The sequence below is a fragment of the Agelaius phoeniceus genome, chromosome 17, assembly GCF_051311805.1.
Source record: "Agelaius phoeniceus isolate bAgePho1 chromosome 17, bAgePho1.hap1, whole genome shotgun sequence".
NCBI lineage: Eukaryota > Metazoa > Chordata > Aves > Passeriformes > Icteridae > Agelaius > Agelaius phoeniceus.
In genome coordinates, this window is record NC_135281.1 from 4,850,832 (window position 1) to 4,867,215 (window position 16,384).

General features: G+C 43.8%; 1 protein-coding gene across 9 annotated transcripts in view; it reads left to right on the top strand.

Annotated features, from left to right (window-relative positions):
• The window catches only part of PTPRT (protein tyrosine phosphatase receptor type T), a 488,934-nt gene that overhangs the window by 300,937 nt on the left and 171,613 nt on the right, over positions 1 to 16,384 (top strand). The window lies entirely within an intron of this gene.

Here is a 16,384-nt window from a genome sequence, read left to right on the forward strand (position 1 = left end):
CATGGCTTTGTAGTTTCACCAAATTATCCCCAAAGTCTGTTGTGGTTCCAGTACTACATTTTCATGCCACTTTGCTTTAGTTATAAATGGATTAAACAATAATGTTAATTGATATATTTATGCATGGACTTGTAAAACGGGATTTCACACATTCTGAGACTAAACTGCTGGGATGTCAGGCCATCTAAAGCTTGGAATTCTGCATGAACCTGAGCTTAGATGTGGCACCTGGGGAATGTTTTAGTGGTGGGCTTGGCCGTGCTGGGTCAACACTTGGGCTCAATGATCTTAGAGGGCTTTCCCAACCTTAGTGATTCAGTGATTCTGAGATTTTACAACATTTCTTGTACCTCATCTGACACAGATGTTTGTGGGGTCAGCACTAGGGTGCTCCTAGTACTATTATTTATTGATCTGTAGCCCCTATCATCAATGGTGTGAAGGAACTCAGTAAGATGGGAGACCCTGCATGGTGCCAGGGTTGTTGCTTTGCTCTCTGGAGCTTGGTCACATTCCCCTGATGAGGCAGCCTGTGAGGGCATGGCTTATTCAAACTGACTCTGATGAATTTATCCCAGCCAACTGCAAGTCTTGTTGCAGTAATACCTTTGACAAAAATTGAAGTTAAAGTGCTCTGAGTTGGTACAGAAATCTCCTTATGCTGCTCCCTGTATAATAACATTAACTTGGGCAGGAGTTGCTATGGGAGTGTATAAAGAGATTTGTGCTCTGTGGGTAATCTATAACTTAGAACTGTTCTCAGGATTTTTAACTCCTTAATTAACTCTAATGTGCCCAGTTAAATACACATTCCTGGGATCATCTTTATCGTGCACAGGCAGCACAATCATGAGTACAAAGTGTGAAAATCAAACTCTGACATCCCATCATAGTCCCAGTGTGAGAAAGAACCACTCTTTCTGTTTTGTTTTAATTTCCAAACAGCTGATGCTCAGCATGGTTATTTAACATGAGTCTCTTCTGTGTCAGTGTAATGACAAAGGTCATCTTCTGAGTAAAAATATATAAATTTTGGTTTTCATTTGAAATGAGTATCTTGGATCCCATGGTTTCCTGTCTGGTATATTTGGGAATGGAAGCCTCTGGTTTTCCCCCTGCAGCATCACAAATCACTACAAACAGAAAAAATTGAGGGTTCTAATGTGGAACAAGAAACCAGAAAAAAGTTCATCTGAACTTCTTTCTGTTCACTCAGAGTGTCTGAGCTGTGCCTGATGCACCTGCTATGAATTGGAACTTACTTCAAGCTGTTTTCTCAGGGGTTTTTTAACATTTGCATGTCAATTCATGCAATTGGAAATTCTCTCTGACACTATCAAGTCTCATTGCCTCATATTGCTACCCGTTATTACATAAAATCTTCTTTTCATACTACTACTTACCTAGGTTGACTTTGAAAACTAAAGAGACTTTTTCTTAGCTACACTTAGAAGATTATTTTTTGCTGGCATTTGGAAATACAAGAGTGCATTTTTATACCTTACTGGATGTTATTTGGCCTTCATTTTCCAATGGAAATAGGAAAATAAAGGTAGACAGCTCTTTCTCCATCCATTAGCCATTTTCCCCCAGGATCTGATCACTGGATTATATCATGTTTGCTTTTGGACAAGGTGCTTCACCAGCACTGGGAGATGTGGATTAATTACCTCTCACCCAGCTGGAATTGTGAGACCATTGGGGGAAGAAATGAAATTTATGATTCTTGATTGATTTCATACACTGCCTGTCTTCCACATGGAAAGTACCACAAGAACTCTGTGGCTCCAGGAAAAAAACATTTCCTGTCTGGAAGTGCTGGAGGTAAAACAAACTGAAGGCATGAACATGAACACCTGAGCAGAGATGAAAGGCAGTGAGATTTGCTGAATTCAGTCACTCTTGTGCCTGAAAGCCACCAGAGCCATACATTTTGTGACTATGTTGAATATGTTAAATATGTTAAATATGCCTTGTTGGGATAATGGGATGTCAGCAGGACAGAAAAGGTTCCAAAGCTCTGATTTTTTTCAGTGCAGAGGGCAGAATATGCCATGCCATCGATGTGAGTTCAACTGGTGTACAAGGGTGCTCCAGAGCAGGGTTTCTGACTGGAGTAGCAGGGCTTGGCCTGTTTTCCACATGGATTCATGAAGATATTGGAAAATGTAGCTGAGGAAGAACACAACAGCACAAATGGAGATGCAGGCTAAGCCTGCAGACACACAGCAGCTGGCACAGGCTGGATCTGCCCCTTGGGTGTGGTGGTACCCATCTAGTGAGCAGTGCCCAGGCACCTGCTGTTCCCTGCAAATATCCCAGGCACTACTCATGGGACAGATCACAAATTAAAGCCCCAAACCTTGTTCTACTACAGAAAAAAATTCCCAGGGTGTTCTGCAGTTCATCATCCTGTAAAGCAGACACACAGAGTGTGTTGCTCCTAACTTCACCAAGGAGCCTATTCAGTTGCTTAAGTTACAGCATAAAGTTATTCTACATTTTTACTGCTTTTTGCTACTTTCTCTTCACATAATTTCTGAGTGAAATAATTCCATTTGGCTGATTGATTCAGGAATTTGACTGTCACATTCAAGGCATGACATTTGAAAATGCATGGTAATGGACTTGAAATGTGTTGCTGTAAGTTTTAAAGTGATTTTTTGTAATGATGAGGTGGAGCACTAATATCCCTTTGGGTAAAATCTATTGCCCCTAGAAACAATATTTCAAAGTTCACTAATATTCATGACTGCCTTCCCCTTGTAATTGCATCACTGAAAGAAAACCAATGTGCTTTACAGGCTGGCTGGAAACAGCTTTGCAAAGATTTTTACAACACTCTGTGACAAAAGAGAAAATTCCAGAGCAGATGAATGGCTCAAATGCAGTAAAGATCCAGCTGAAATGGGCTGGAACTCCTGTGCTCCATCTCTGCCTGGTGCCTCTGGTTCCATCTCAGAGTGGCTTTCTGGTCCATCTCAGAGTGGCTTTCTGGTCCTCTCTCAGTGGCTTTCTGGTCCATCTCAGAGTGGCTTTCTGGTCCATCCCAGAGTGGCTTTCTGGTCCATCTCAGTGTGGCTTTCTGGTCCCACCTCAAAGTGGCTTTCTGGTCCCATCCCAGAGTGGCTTTCTGGTCCCCTCTCAGAGTGGCTTTCTGGTCCATCCCAGAGTGGCTTTCTGGTCCCCTCTCAATGTGGCTTTCTGGTCCATCTCAGAGTGGCTTTCTGGTCCATCCCAGAGTGGCTTTCTGGTCCATCCCACAGTGGCTTTCTGGTCCATCTCAGTGGCTTTCTGGTCCATCTCAGAGTGGCTTTCTGGTCCCATCCCAGAGTGGCTTTCTGGTCCATCTCAGTGTGGCTTTCTGGTCCATCCCAGAGTGGCTTTCTGGTCCATCTCAGAGTGGCTTTCTGGTCCCCTCTCAGTGGCTTTCTGGTCCATCCCAGAGTGGCTTTCTGGTCCATCTCAGAGTGGCTTTCTGCTCCCCTCTCAGAGTGGCTTTCTGGTCCATTCCAGAGTGGCTTTCTGGTCCCCTCTCAATGTGGCTTTCTGGTCCCCTCTCAGAGTGGCTTTCTGGTCCATTCCAGAGTGGCTTTCTGGTCCCCTCTCAATGTGGCTTTCTGGTCCATCTCAGAGTGGCTTTCTGGTCCCATCTCTGGCTAACCCTGATGTCCCTGGAAGTTCAAAGCCCAGCCTGGCTCACATCTGTGCAGGAAGAGTGCAGGGCTGCCCTCAGAGTGAAGCTGGATTTCCCCCCTGACCTGTTCATGTCAGGAGAGTTCCTCTTAGAGCTCAGTAAACAGCAGCTGGTCAAAAATGCATCTGGGAGTGCAATTATGTATTTAAATTCATCATTTTACTTCATGTTGAGCTTTAACAAAGCTCATGTTCATGCTGGTAGTGGGGCTGGGGCTGACTGAGGTCACCTCTGATGAGTTCTTAGACTGAGGGCTGTGTGAACTCTGATCTAAATGTGCTTGCCACACAGAGCACAGGAACCATTATCCCAGTTTATCATTTATACATCTCTATAATTTATAAATTTTGTCATTTATACATTGTAAAATTACCCTGCTGGGATTCTAAGCTTGCATTAGTGTGCCTTTTCATGTTTAAGGAGCTGAGGCCAGTTTTGCCTGGTGACTGCAGAGCAAAGCTCATCTTCTGAATGAGAGGAGCACCAGGCAACTGCTGGCTACACCTGCCTCTCAAAAGGGGAGCAAGAGCCTCATTCCAGGTGCTGCACCATTTTTGATGTAAAGCAAACTAAAATTGTGTGAGTCCATGTCCCAAAGTGAAAACAGAGGGTTGATAATCAAAAATATCTTTGGGGTTTTGGGTTTTTTTTTTTTTTTTTTTTTTTATTTATTTGGTTGGTTGGTTTGGTTTTTTGGTTTGGTTGGTTTTTTTTGTTTTTTTGTTTTGTTTTGTTTTGTTGTTTTTGTTTTCTTGCAAGCAGAGCATGAAAAACCTGTAGTGAGGAATGAATGCAAACCAACAAAATGAGACTTGCACCATCTCTTCACCACCACTACCACCACCATGTTTTAGCCTCAACAGGGCTAGAGGTGGAAATTGCATGTTTGCAATTTTAAGTGCTGAGAAATCACTAATCATATCAAAAATTAGCAAGCAGCTCACCTGATAAAGAGAAGATAGTTTCTGCAGACTGTCACTCCTCAAGGATAAATAATGTGTTTTACAGGGAATATGTTTCAGCAAGAATAATTAGGGGAAATACAGATGAGAGCTGTATGTCTGATGGAGTTACCCTCTCAGAGGACCCTCTTGAAAATTGTATCTGTAATGGATGTTATGGAGATTTGAAAGAAAATTTGAAACATGCGACTTTTTATCTGCTTTTGATGTTACATTCAGCTGCTTTCATCTCAGAGGATAAAAGTAATTGAACAATAATCCCAAAGAGAGTCAAATACACAAATCAATAAACTGCTCTCACAGGAGAATTTATTTTGATGAGCACACTGGTACCTCACACTTCCCCAGGCTGTGAGGTTTCCATTCAGTGCCTTGTTCTCTTTAATACAGATAGTGTGCCCTGATTGGGAACATAAACAATGAGGCAGATCTACTCACTGAGTATCACCAGACTAAAAGCAGCTTTCTGCCTCCTTTGAGTGACATCCTAAATCTTAATTGAGTATTGAAAGCTTGGCACTGTATTTTTATTTTTTTGTTCTTTTGGGAAGCACAATGAAAGCCAAGGGCTAGTGCTTCCATTAGACATAGTGAGAATGCAGGCTGCTGTTAGTAGGCAAGAGTGTTTTCCTACCTTGTCTGTGATGTACAGAGGAATTTTCCATCCTTTGTATTCCTTTACTCTGAAGTGCTTTCCAGTAATTTTGGATTTTTTTTTAATCTATTATGATTTATTCTTCTGAACTTTTTATATGCATTCTTTAATAAATCCCAGGGTGTGTCAGGCTGGAAGGGGCCACAGTGGCTCATCTGGTGGCACTCCCTGCTCAGGCAGGGCCATCCCAGAGCCCAGGGCACAGCAGAGTGTCCGTGTGGCTCTGGAACATCCCAGGGAGGAGCCCCCAGAGCCTCTCTGGGCTCTGCTCAGGGCTGGCTCTGCCCAGGGCAGCAGCTCTGCCTCCGGGGCAGGGGAATTGCTGGGCTCAGCCCTGCCCGGGGCTCTGGGGCCATGGCTGGGGCTGGGGCACACGGGGATGGACAGGGACAGACACACAGGGACACAGAGGGATGGACAGGGATGGACAGGGACAGACACACAGACAGGGATAGACACACAGAGATGGACAGGGACAGACACACAGACAGGGACAGACACACAGAGATGGACAGGGACAGACACACAGACAGGGACAGACACACAGAGATGGACAGGGACAGACAGGCAGGGATAGACAGACTGGGCTGGGCTCAGGCCCTGCCCGGGGCTCTGAGGCCATGGCTGGGGCTGGGGCACACGGGGATGGACAGGGACAGACACACAGACAGGGACACACGGGGATGGACAGGGACAGACAGACAGGGACACAGAGGGATGGACAGGGACAGACACACAGACAGGGACGCACAGGGATGGACAGGGACAGACACACAGACAGGGATAGACACACAGAGATGGACAGGGACAGACACACAGACAGGGACACAGAGGGATGGACAGGGATGGACAGGGACAGACAGACAGGGATAGACTGGGGGGGACTGGGCTGGGCTCAGGCCCTGCCATGGCTGGGCTCAGGCTCTGGGGCCATGGCTGGGCCTGGGCACACAGGGATGGACAGAGACAGACAGACAGGGACAGACACACAGAGATGGACAGGGACAGACAGACAGGGACAGACTGGGACAGACTGGGCTGGGCTCAGGCCCTGTCCGTGGCTCTGGGGCCATTGCTGGGCCTGGGGCAGGGCCTGGGCCTGCTCTGACCTCTGCACACAGGGACAGACAGGGGGACACAGGGATAGACAGGGACAGAGAGACTGGGACAGACAGGGATGGACAGGGACAGAGAGAGACACCCAGGGACACTCAGGGACACTCAGGGCCAGCCAGGGCCAGCCAGGGACACCCAGGGACACCCAGGGCCAGCCAGGGCTGAGGCCCCTCTCTCTCCCTGGGGCTCCTCTCCAGCTGAGCAGCCCCAGCTCCCTCAGCCTTTCCTGGGCACGGAGCTGCCCCAGGCCCTGCCCCAGCTCCAGGAGCTCCTGGCCCTGCTGTGCTGAGGAGCCAGAGCTGGACACAGCACCCAGAGGTGTCCCCAGAGCTGGACACAGCACCCAGAGGTGCCCCCAGAGCTGGACACAGCACCCAGAGGTGCCCCCAGAGCTGGGCACAGCACCCAGAGGTGCCCCTAGGGCTGGGCACAGCACCCAGAGGTGCCCCCAGAGCTGGGCACAGCACCCAGAGGTGTCCCCAGAGCTGGGCACAGCACCCAGAGGTGCCCCTAGGGCTGGGCACAGCACCCAGAGGTGCCCCCAGGGCTGGGCACAGCACCCAGAGCTGGGCACAGCACCCAGAGGTGTCCCCAGAGCTGAACACAGCACCCAGAGGTGCCCCTAGGGCTGGACAGAGCACCCAGAGGTGCCCCTAGGGCTGGATCACCTCCCTGGATGTCCTGATGAAAGCTCAAGAGGTTTAGGACAATTTGGCTCTTCCAGTAGTGCTCTCAAAGCCACTGTTTCATCAATTTTAGAAGCTCTTTCTGACACATCAACAAGTAGAACCAGGGATATTTTAATTTTTTAAATATATTTGTTGTTGAAGAACATGATTCTGAAGGAATACTGAGAATTTCTCTTGCAGGTTGCACAGGCATTAAAAGAACCCACAGTTACAAATGAGAGAAAACATGTCTTAAAAAATAATTACCTTTTCTGCTGCTCAGAGTAATTGAACAGCCTGTGTAGAGGAAGTTTCTCTTTTACTCACTATTTTGATTACCTTATTTATTTTATAGAGATAATTTATGTTTTGTTAGGATCTAGTTTCTGTGTTACTCTGAGTCTCCTCCACTTAGTCCATTTGAGAATAACAGCAAAGCACACAGAGGAAGAGATAATAAAAATAAATGCATGTGTGTGTTAGTATAACAAACAGTTAAAATAAATATTTTATTGATGCATAATGAAATAAATTCGTAAAATCCGCTTTTTTACTTTTGGTTGGCAAAAAACCAGTGGCTTACCTGCTTTCTAATCTCACTTTCATTAGCATATTTAATTAAGCTGTTGTATTTAATCATCAAAATGCTCAGTAATGTACATTTTGTTCCCAGCCATGGAATGCCACCGCTATGTGTATCCATGATAGATATTTTTAATAAAATCAGTAATTATCCTTTATTGTTCTTTTAAATTGTTATTTTTTAAGTGTGTTAGGGCACAACAGGTTTGGGGTATAAAAGAAAGCAAGCTCTCATTTTGCCGTTTCATAATATAATGAAAAAAAATTTCCTTTAAATAGATGCTAATAAACCTTTTTTTAAAAAGCAGTGCTTAATTATCTTGAAGTTGTTTACAAGTGGAGCTTTGGCAGCTCAGCTCTGGCTGTAGCAGTGCTGGGAAGGCTGTGCTGCCAGCTCAGGTCCTGCTCTGCACAGCCTCTGCTTTCCCTGTGCCCTTGGCCAGCCCCTGGATTTTGTACATTTTGTAACAAATGGAGGGGTCCAGATAGATCTGGAATACATTTAAAGGTGTTGGGGTTGTTTTAAATTTGTTTTGTTTGGTTCTGTTTAGCAAAGTAGAAGTCTGAGACTAGAGGATGTTTTATGGGATTTGTAATGTATCAAATATTTTCCTTTTTTTATAGATATTTTCAAATCTTGGGGGTCTTTCAACTAAAATTTGCAACTGAAACAAAACCAGATCAATAAAAAAGTGAAGAGTATTTGCAGTTAACTGAATTAAAATGATTATGTTAGTTGTGGAGAGAGCTCAGTCCCTGGCTTGCCTAACCACATACTCCATTATCTAACTTATTTCCTAGTTCTTTCATAATAGTGTGGCAGCATTCCTTTTTCTTTATTGCTCAGAGAATGCCCTAAAGTAGCCTGGTTTAGTTCATCAGCTGTAATGACACCTATTTCTTTGTACATGATTTGGGCTGCAGTGATTGAAGGCCTCACAAACAGATTGTTTGTTCTCTGGTGATTTTATTGTGTCAGTCTCACTCCTTTCTTCTCTTTTCTCTGTTGCAAATCTTTCAGAACACCCTTTTCTGTATAATTGCCTACTTTCAGCTCTGTCTGCACTGCCTTTGGACCAGTGATGATATCTGAAGTGGTTTAAAAGAAAGCAAATTTAGAACCAAATATTAGGGAGATGTTCTTTCCTCAGAGACGGGCAAAGCCAAAACACTTTCCCAGCACTGCAAGACTGGTGATCTCTGTTTAATCAGTGCTTTCATCTGTCATGTCTGCAAAGGTATTTATCCCTCATTTTGGCTCATTGAAATGTGCTGGGCAGCAGCAGCTGAGGGCTCAGCAGAGGAGCTGTCACAGAAGGACACGTTGCACTCGAGGCATGGACAGGGTTGTCCATCCCTCAGAGGTGGCTGTGCCTGGGACAAGGCTGGGGAAGGTGTTTGGGGGACAATTCCTCTGGCAGGATCTCTTTGATGAGATGAGCAGCACACACTGTGGAGGGGCTGGGTTTACCCTGAGCCACCACACCCCAGTGAATTTTGCATTTAAGGAAACCTCTGGATTAGTTTTGCTCCGTTTGCTTTGCTGCATTTTTTGATAGTAAACGTGTTTCCCTAGACTTGTTTCATCCTGTGGAAATTAAGGGAGGAAGATGAGGGATGGGGAATAAAGAGAAGAGAGAGAAGGCTTCAGCTTTTATCTAACACCCTGAATAAAATCATTGTTGGACACATTTCAGTTTGGTTTTGCATCCATAGAACCAAGAACACTGTCTCTGAAAAACACAAAGGAAACCATCTAACTGCTGACTGCACACCAGGCTGGGTGGGGCTTGCAGCACCCTGCTCTAGAGGAAGGTGCTCATGGCAGGGGTGTTGGAATGAGATTATCCTCAAGGTCCCTGCTAACCCAAGCCTTTTAGACATTCTGTGATCACGAGTTTTGTTGCTGTTGCTTGAAAAATGGCCACTATTTCAATTTATTGTGGGTGTGAAATATTCTGTGCACTTCACTCTGTGATGATGCCAAATTTATATTTTGTAAATAAAAATGAATTTAAATTTTTCCTGGGCTACAGAGGGAGGCTGTACCGTGCTGGTAGTTGGGAGTACACAGGTTTTAGTGGCATTACCAGCTCCCAGTGAACCCAATTTTCTCCTTATCCCCTCCCAGTCTGCCTAGAGGATGGGCTGGGGGCTTTACTGGGGTGCCCAGATTCTGGATGGCCTGTGCTGGTTGGGGTGATGAGGGGAAGACTGAATTCATACTTACACCTGTTTTCTCTATTTCCATATCTGAAAGTACCAATTCAGGACTCACACAAAGCTCATGGCAGACTCCTTTTTCTTCCCTTTGTGCATTCTCAGTCTCTGTAACCTGCTGCTGGGAAACAGAATTTAATCAGTGCACTGCTAATAAACTCTGCCTGCTGCTCTCCACAGGGTCAGGGGACACGGGCACAGGGCCCCAGATGAGGAGGGACATCTCCACTCGCTGTCCTGCCTTTACTGACAGCAGCAATTTCTTGCAATTAGGCTCCTGCAGCAGGTACTTAACCCTGGGGCAGCAGCTGATTGTCTGTGTTTAACTTCCCTGCTCGATTTGAGCTCTGTGTTCAAACCCCAGTGTCCCCCCACAGCTTCCTTTCTTCCCCTGGTGGAGGGTTACAGAGCTCTGACAATTGTTATTGATAATCTAAACCATCCTTTTCTCTTCTGTGCCTCACCTTGAGAGGGAGGAGGGCTGAGAACAAAATGAGCTCCGTGACACTCAATAAGGAATGAGCAAAACTGACCTTAAAAGTCAGCTTTTCTGTGAAATTCTGATGCAGGAAAAGCAGTCTCTGGACATTGTTTCCTCAACAATGGACTGAGAACACACTGAAGGATCACTGGAGAGTTTGTTTCATTCAGGCCACCAGAATCATCAAATCATTTAGGTTGGAAAACCTGTGACTGTGTTCACAGGGGTCCGAAGATGAGGGAAGAGATGAGGATCTGACTCCATGTTTCAGAAGGCTGATTTATTATTTTATGATATATATTATATTAAAACTATACTAAAAGAATAGAAGAAAGGATTTTATCAGAAGGCTAGCTATGAATGGCAAAGAAAGAATGAATAACAAAGGCTTGTGTCTCAGACAGAGAGTCTGAGCCAGCTGGGCTGCGATTGGCCATTAATTAGAAACAACCCCATGAGACCAATCCCAGATGCACCTGTTGCATTCCACAGCAGCAGATAACCATTGTTTGCATTTTGTTCCTGAGGCATCTCAGCTTCTCAGGAGGAAGAATCCTAAAGAAAGGATTTTTCATAAAAGATGTCTGTGACAGGAAAACCCTTTAAGATCGAGTCCAAGTGTTGGCCCAGCACTGCCAAGCCCCCTGTTAAACCATGTCCCCAGGTGCTCTACACCCACATGTGGTTTAAATCCCTCCAGTGGCTATGACTCTAAAGGCTCCCTGGGCAGCCTGTTCCAACACCTGGCCATCCTTTCTGTGAAGAATCTTTCCTCATATCCAATCTTAACATCCCCTGGTGCACCTTGAGGCCGTTCCTTCTCCTCCTGTCCCTGTTCCCTGGAGCAGAGCCTGACCCCCTGGCTGTCCCCTCCTGTCAGGAGCTGTGCAGAGCCACAAGGTCCCCCCTGAGCCTCCTTTGCTCCTGTCTGAGCCCCTTCCCAGCTCCCTCAGCCCCTCCTCATAGGACTCAAGCTCCAGACCCCTCCAGACTTGCACACCCCAAGGACTCCAGAAAGGCTCCTGGCTGCTGAGTGTTTGCTGCAGCCCACCAGAGTAATGAAAGGTAGCAAAGCATCAGTGGGTGATGAGGTATTAAAAAACACTGTTCAGTCCTTGACTTTGATGTGAACGTTCCAAATGTAATTAATGGTTCAACCAGGCTGAAATAAAAATACAGCATTTGCACAGTGAAATCCCAGAGACTGCAATTTTCCTTGCGTGGGTTCAAGACTCGTTTCAGATCTCTGGCAGCTGTTTCATTGTTTAAGCTTCTTAAGAATTTCCTTTTTTTTTTTTTTTTCCCAAGCTCTTAGGACCCATAGAAAATTTTACTTCAGGGAACATAGTTTACACTAATATCTGATCTCCTAAGTATTCAAATTGAGCTGGTCTGTTTCTATCTTGCTTTGGTGGGTATCTTTGTATAGTTGAAGCTGATATATATATCAGCAGCTTTTATTCCACCAGCCAAGTGCAAAGTTACTACTTTTCAGATATTTTCTTGCATTATTTGGAAGCTATCATCTCAAGAATACAAAAATGGAGACTTTTGTCCACTTTCATATATCAGCACTACCAGAGAACTGTACATGAATTATAAATTTCCCTTATCTTTTGGAAGAAAACATTATGAAAAAGGTGATGTTAGACAGGTCCCTGGAATAGCTACAGACCTTTTGAGACTGAATACTCACAGAGCTAATAGGCAGAAAGAATTATACAGAGAGGACAGTAGGACCACTGCCCTTTAAAAACAACAATACAAAATCTCATCCTGGAAAAGGAGGTTTCAATGGCTTCTGCTGTGGAGGAAATCAGTCTGGCAACAAGAAAACATTTTTGAAATTATATAGCCTCAGTATTCAGAAAAAAAGGAGACTGAAACCAAGAGAACTGGAGAGAATATAAAGCTTTCCAGGGCCAGCTTCTCTTTGTTGATTTAATTCCAGTATGTTTTCTCCCTCTCTGAAACTAAAATTTAAGTCGTTTTTACTTATTCTCCCTCTACCTAAAGATCTAGACAGCCACCAGATGTCTATCTCTACACTTGCAGGGACACCTCAGGACATTGGTATTTGAGACCTGGTTTAGGACTGTCAGCCTGAGAACAGATGGTTCTTGGGAAAAATGCAGTGTAGTGGGGTCTGCACTATGGATTTGGATTTCCTTGTTTGTACCAAACTCATCTGTGGTTCACAGGCTGGTTACTCAATCAGAGACTGTTTCAAACTGTGTGTGTGATGGAGCTTACAGCATTTACAGCAGAGTTTTGAGCAGAATTAGAAGCTGGTTGCAAGAATCTTCTAGCACTTAGGGTTTGGGGTAGGAAAGGAAAGGGCAAATGTGGACAGGATGAGAAAGGAAGCTAAAAACTGCAGGAAATCTTCCCTTGCCAGCTTTGGGCAGATGACTTGGTGAGGTGATGATCAGGTTGTTCCTTAGTCACAGGCACAGTCAGCACATCTGACATCCACTGCTGATTCACTCCATAACATGACTGATTTAAGGGCAATATTTGTAATTAAAAAAATAAAATAGAGTCAGTATAAGATTACCATGGTGGTGAATCGCCATTTTCAGCTGCATTACTGCATTTCTGTGAAATGTTTTGCCTCTTCTCAGCCACGTTCTGAGTTGGGCTCTGCAGTTGAGTGCTTGGTGTAATGCAGACTTCAGCAGGGCAAATATCTGCATTTGCTTTTGCTTTTCTTTCCTTTGGATGCATCTTGGAATGAGGCTTGGGATTACCTTTGGTGTTTCAGAAGCTGAATATTTTCAAAGAACATTATTTTGTAGACCTAATTTATCTGTACAATTCATCTGCAGAAACATAAATTTCAGGGATTTATAGAAAACGAATGCTTAGCACCTCATACCAAGTATATATGTGTATATTCATGCATAAAAATTTCCTAATTTCTAAATTAATCCTTTTTTGTTTGACACACAGAGTTAAGGACTCACTTTTAAGAGGTGTTTTCTGGATGCTGAGGGATTGACATGATTTATAGGGAAACCTAAAACATTTGCTAGCTTTAGACCCATGGTCTTTTAATATCCATCCCATTGCCAAAGTGTCTGCACATGTAAATATCTATAAAAAGATGCAAATACTTTCCCACTGCCAGTCCTTAGGGGATTTTTAGCAGTAATACAGAATGTGCAGGTTGTTAAAATGTATTTTCTGCTTATGCATGAGTAGATTGAAGTCAGGGTGGCTGGCGCGTGCTTTACTTTCAAGAATTACTAGAAAGGTTTTTTTACACTTTAATTATCTCTCAAAGAGGTGTGACTGGTATTCAGGAATCCTTCCAACATTTTGGTTCCCATGAAGACATTTTTTTGTAGGTTGAAGTCGTGAGAGACTATGAGAAGAAGGAAGAACCCTGAATTGTGCTATAAATTAAGAAACTTTATGTGAAATTATGTATTTTCTGATTACCTTGTTCAGATATATATTGAGCAAAAGAGCAAATACAAGTTGGAGAAATGTCAGATAAACAAACCCTGACATCTGTAGAATTTTTATGGTCTGACTTATCTCAAACACTGATTTCACTCAGTCATCCTTCATTCTTTATATCTACATGTCTAGTGGCACATGCATTTATATTTTATATAAAGGGCAGAGTCTAGTCAGAGCATTTGAGTTAGGCTGTTAAAAATAAATTAAGGAACAGCAGGTGAAAATGATTCCTCCACATGAATATTCAAAGTTTACCTCAGCCAGATACTGTAGAAAGAATAATAAAGAGCAAAGAAACTTTGATGGGACCAAGGCATGGAGACGATCAGAAATTAAAGTTTTATTGGCACCAGCTTGAGATGACTCAGAAAACATACTCAGGAGTGGCAGGATCTGCCTGTACACCTCATTGCCAGAATATCCAGGATGTTGGAAATCCAGCAGCTGATCCCGTGGTCTTGATTCTTTCACTCTGGGGCTTCAGTGTGAGCAGAGTGGGTTTGGAGGTGGCAGGAGGGTGTAGGGGCCATGAAGCTGAATTCAAAGCTGGGAGATCTGAATTCATTCCTTCCCCAGGGGCCATTTCCTGTGTGTTTGCATCACTTAGGGCTGGATTCACCAGGGTCATTAAGCACTGCCAAGCAGGCCATCAGCTACTATTATTTTTATTTTTTTTTCTTTGTAAGAATGAAGAAAGCACAACTTCCCCACCCCTCACCTGATGGAATCTTATGGGAATAAATCACATGGAACACCATTTTCTTCATGGTGGAAAAAAGCCATTCTTTATTCACATAACTCCTTTTTATAACAGTTTTGCAGACCTCATGTGTGACTCCAATTGGTCAGGAGCTTGCTTGCCAATTACTTTACTGGTTTGTAACAGGTTGTTATCCTGTATCGATTGGTCACTCAAGCTCTCATTGTGTACATGCAGGGAAAGTTGTTTGTGAGAGTTAGTTTTCGTTTTTCTAACAGTGTAAAAACAGTTTCTACAGGTGGTGGTTGTTTTTCACCCAGGAATAGATTGTTATGTTAATGAACTGCTCACACCAGGATTGCTTTCACATGGGAACTTGCAAAATGCCAGCCACTGATTGTAGGAGAGCAGGCTTGATTTTATGAACTCTTTATGATTTTTCTACCTTTCTGCAACGGAATCCTGTTGCCACTGTTGGACTCAGTGAGATTTCACAGGAATCAGGAGCACAGCTGTGATAGATGAGCAATGCAATGATTGACTCTCACAATGAAAAGGCAAATATCATGTACAGATATTAAGAGAAGTTTTATAGATTTATAGTTATGTGTTGTTTTTGGCAGTGCCCTGGGTTTGGGACGTTTGGGAGGGTCAGTTTGTCACTATGGCAGCACCTGAGCTCCAATCAGGATTTAAGGCAGGGAACTCCACCACTGGGCAGGGAAGGAGTCAATGGACAGAGCTTTGGGAGGGGCTAAAGGGTTAAAAGGTGAATTCTCCATGGTGTGGGTGAGCACATGGTATGGAAAATCCTTTGCTCCCCATGCCATAATATTTTCTCTATCCAGTCTTCTGTTGTATTTTTGATAAGGTTTCAAGAAACCTTTCTAAATTTTTGAAAGTGAGTAGCAACATAACCACTGTTCAGGGCCTCATGACAGGACATTTCCTGGCAAAACTCAGGAGCCAGAATGCAGCTGTGGATTCGATGTTCATTTCCCAGCCACTTCATACATTGTAAAGACAAAAACATCCAGAACTGCAGAGTGCTGGGACATGGAAGGAAGCGTGTTAATGGATGGCTGCCTTGATTAAACATCAGATTGTGTTTGTGTGAAATACAAAGCTGTGTTTGTGTCAGGTACATGCAGGCAATGTGTGTATTTGTGATTGTGATGTGTGTGGAAACCGACAATGGGACAGTTGCAAATTCTAATAATAACTGAGGAGAGTAAAGCATGGAAGAAGGCCTTTGAACCTGTCTTTTGTTTGCAGTTAACCTTGGTTGATTTAGGAGCATTTAATTAAAGCGTTAAGGATGTTGCTCTTTGCATGTAGTTAAGCCTTAAAGAGTTCTGCAATAATAACCTTTTGAAGTACAATTTCAGAATATTGCTTGTATCCTTGAAACTATAGCTTTGGAATATATATAAAGGAAATATGCTTATCTTACACCTTAACAAAACAGAGAAAAGCAGCTTGAGAAAGGAAGATGAACATCACCTCAAGGATTTATGGTTTTGACCAAGGGAAGTTGGACATCACTGTTGTTAGATTTATAGTCTTTGCAATTAAAAGGTGGACCCACATCTGGGGAGCTGGACTCCACCTGATGGGATTCGTCTTTCTTCTTTCAGAAACCAGACCAGCACCATCTGGGGATACTCCTTTTGGGATACATCCTGAGAAAAACTAAATCACAATAGTGTATAGATGTAAAAATTGGGAATAGAAACTGCTGATGAGTAAAAATTGGAATAGAAACTGCTGAGAAAGCTGATGAGTACCCCTATAAATACCTGTAAGCCTCAACTATGGGTGTGCAGTTGGAGGGA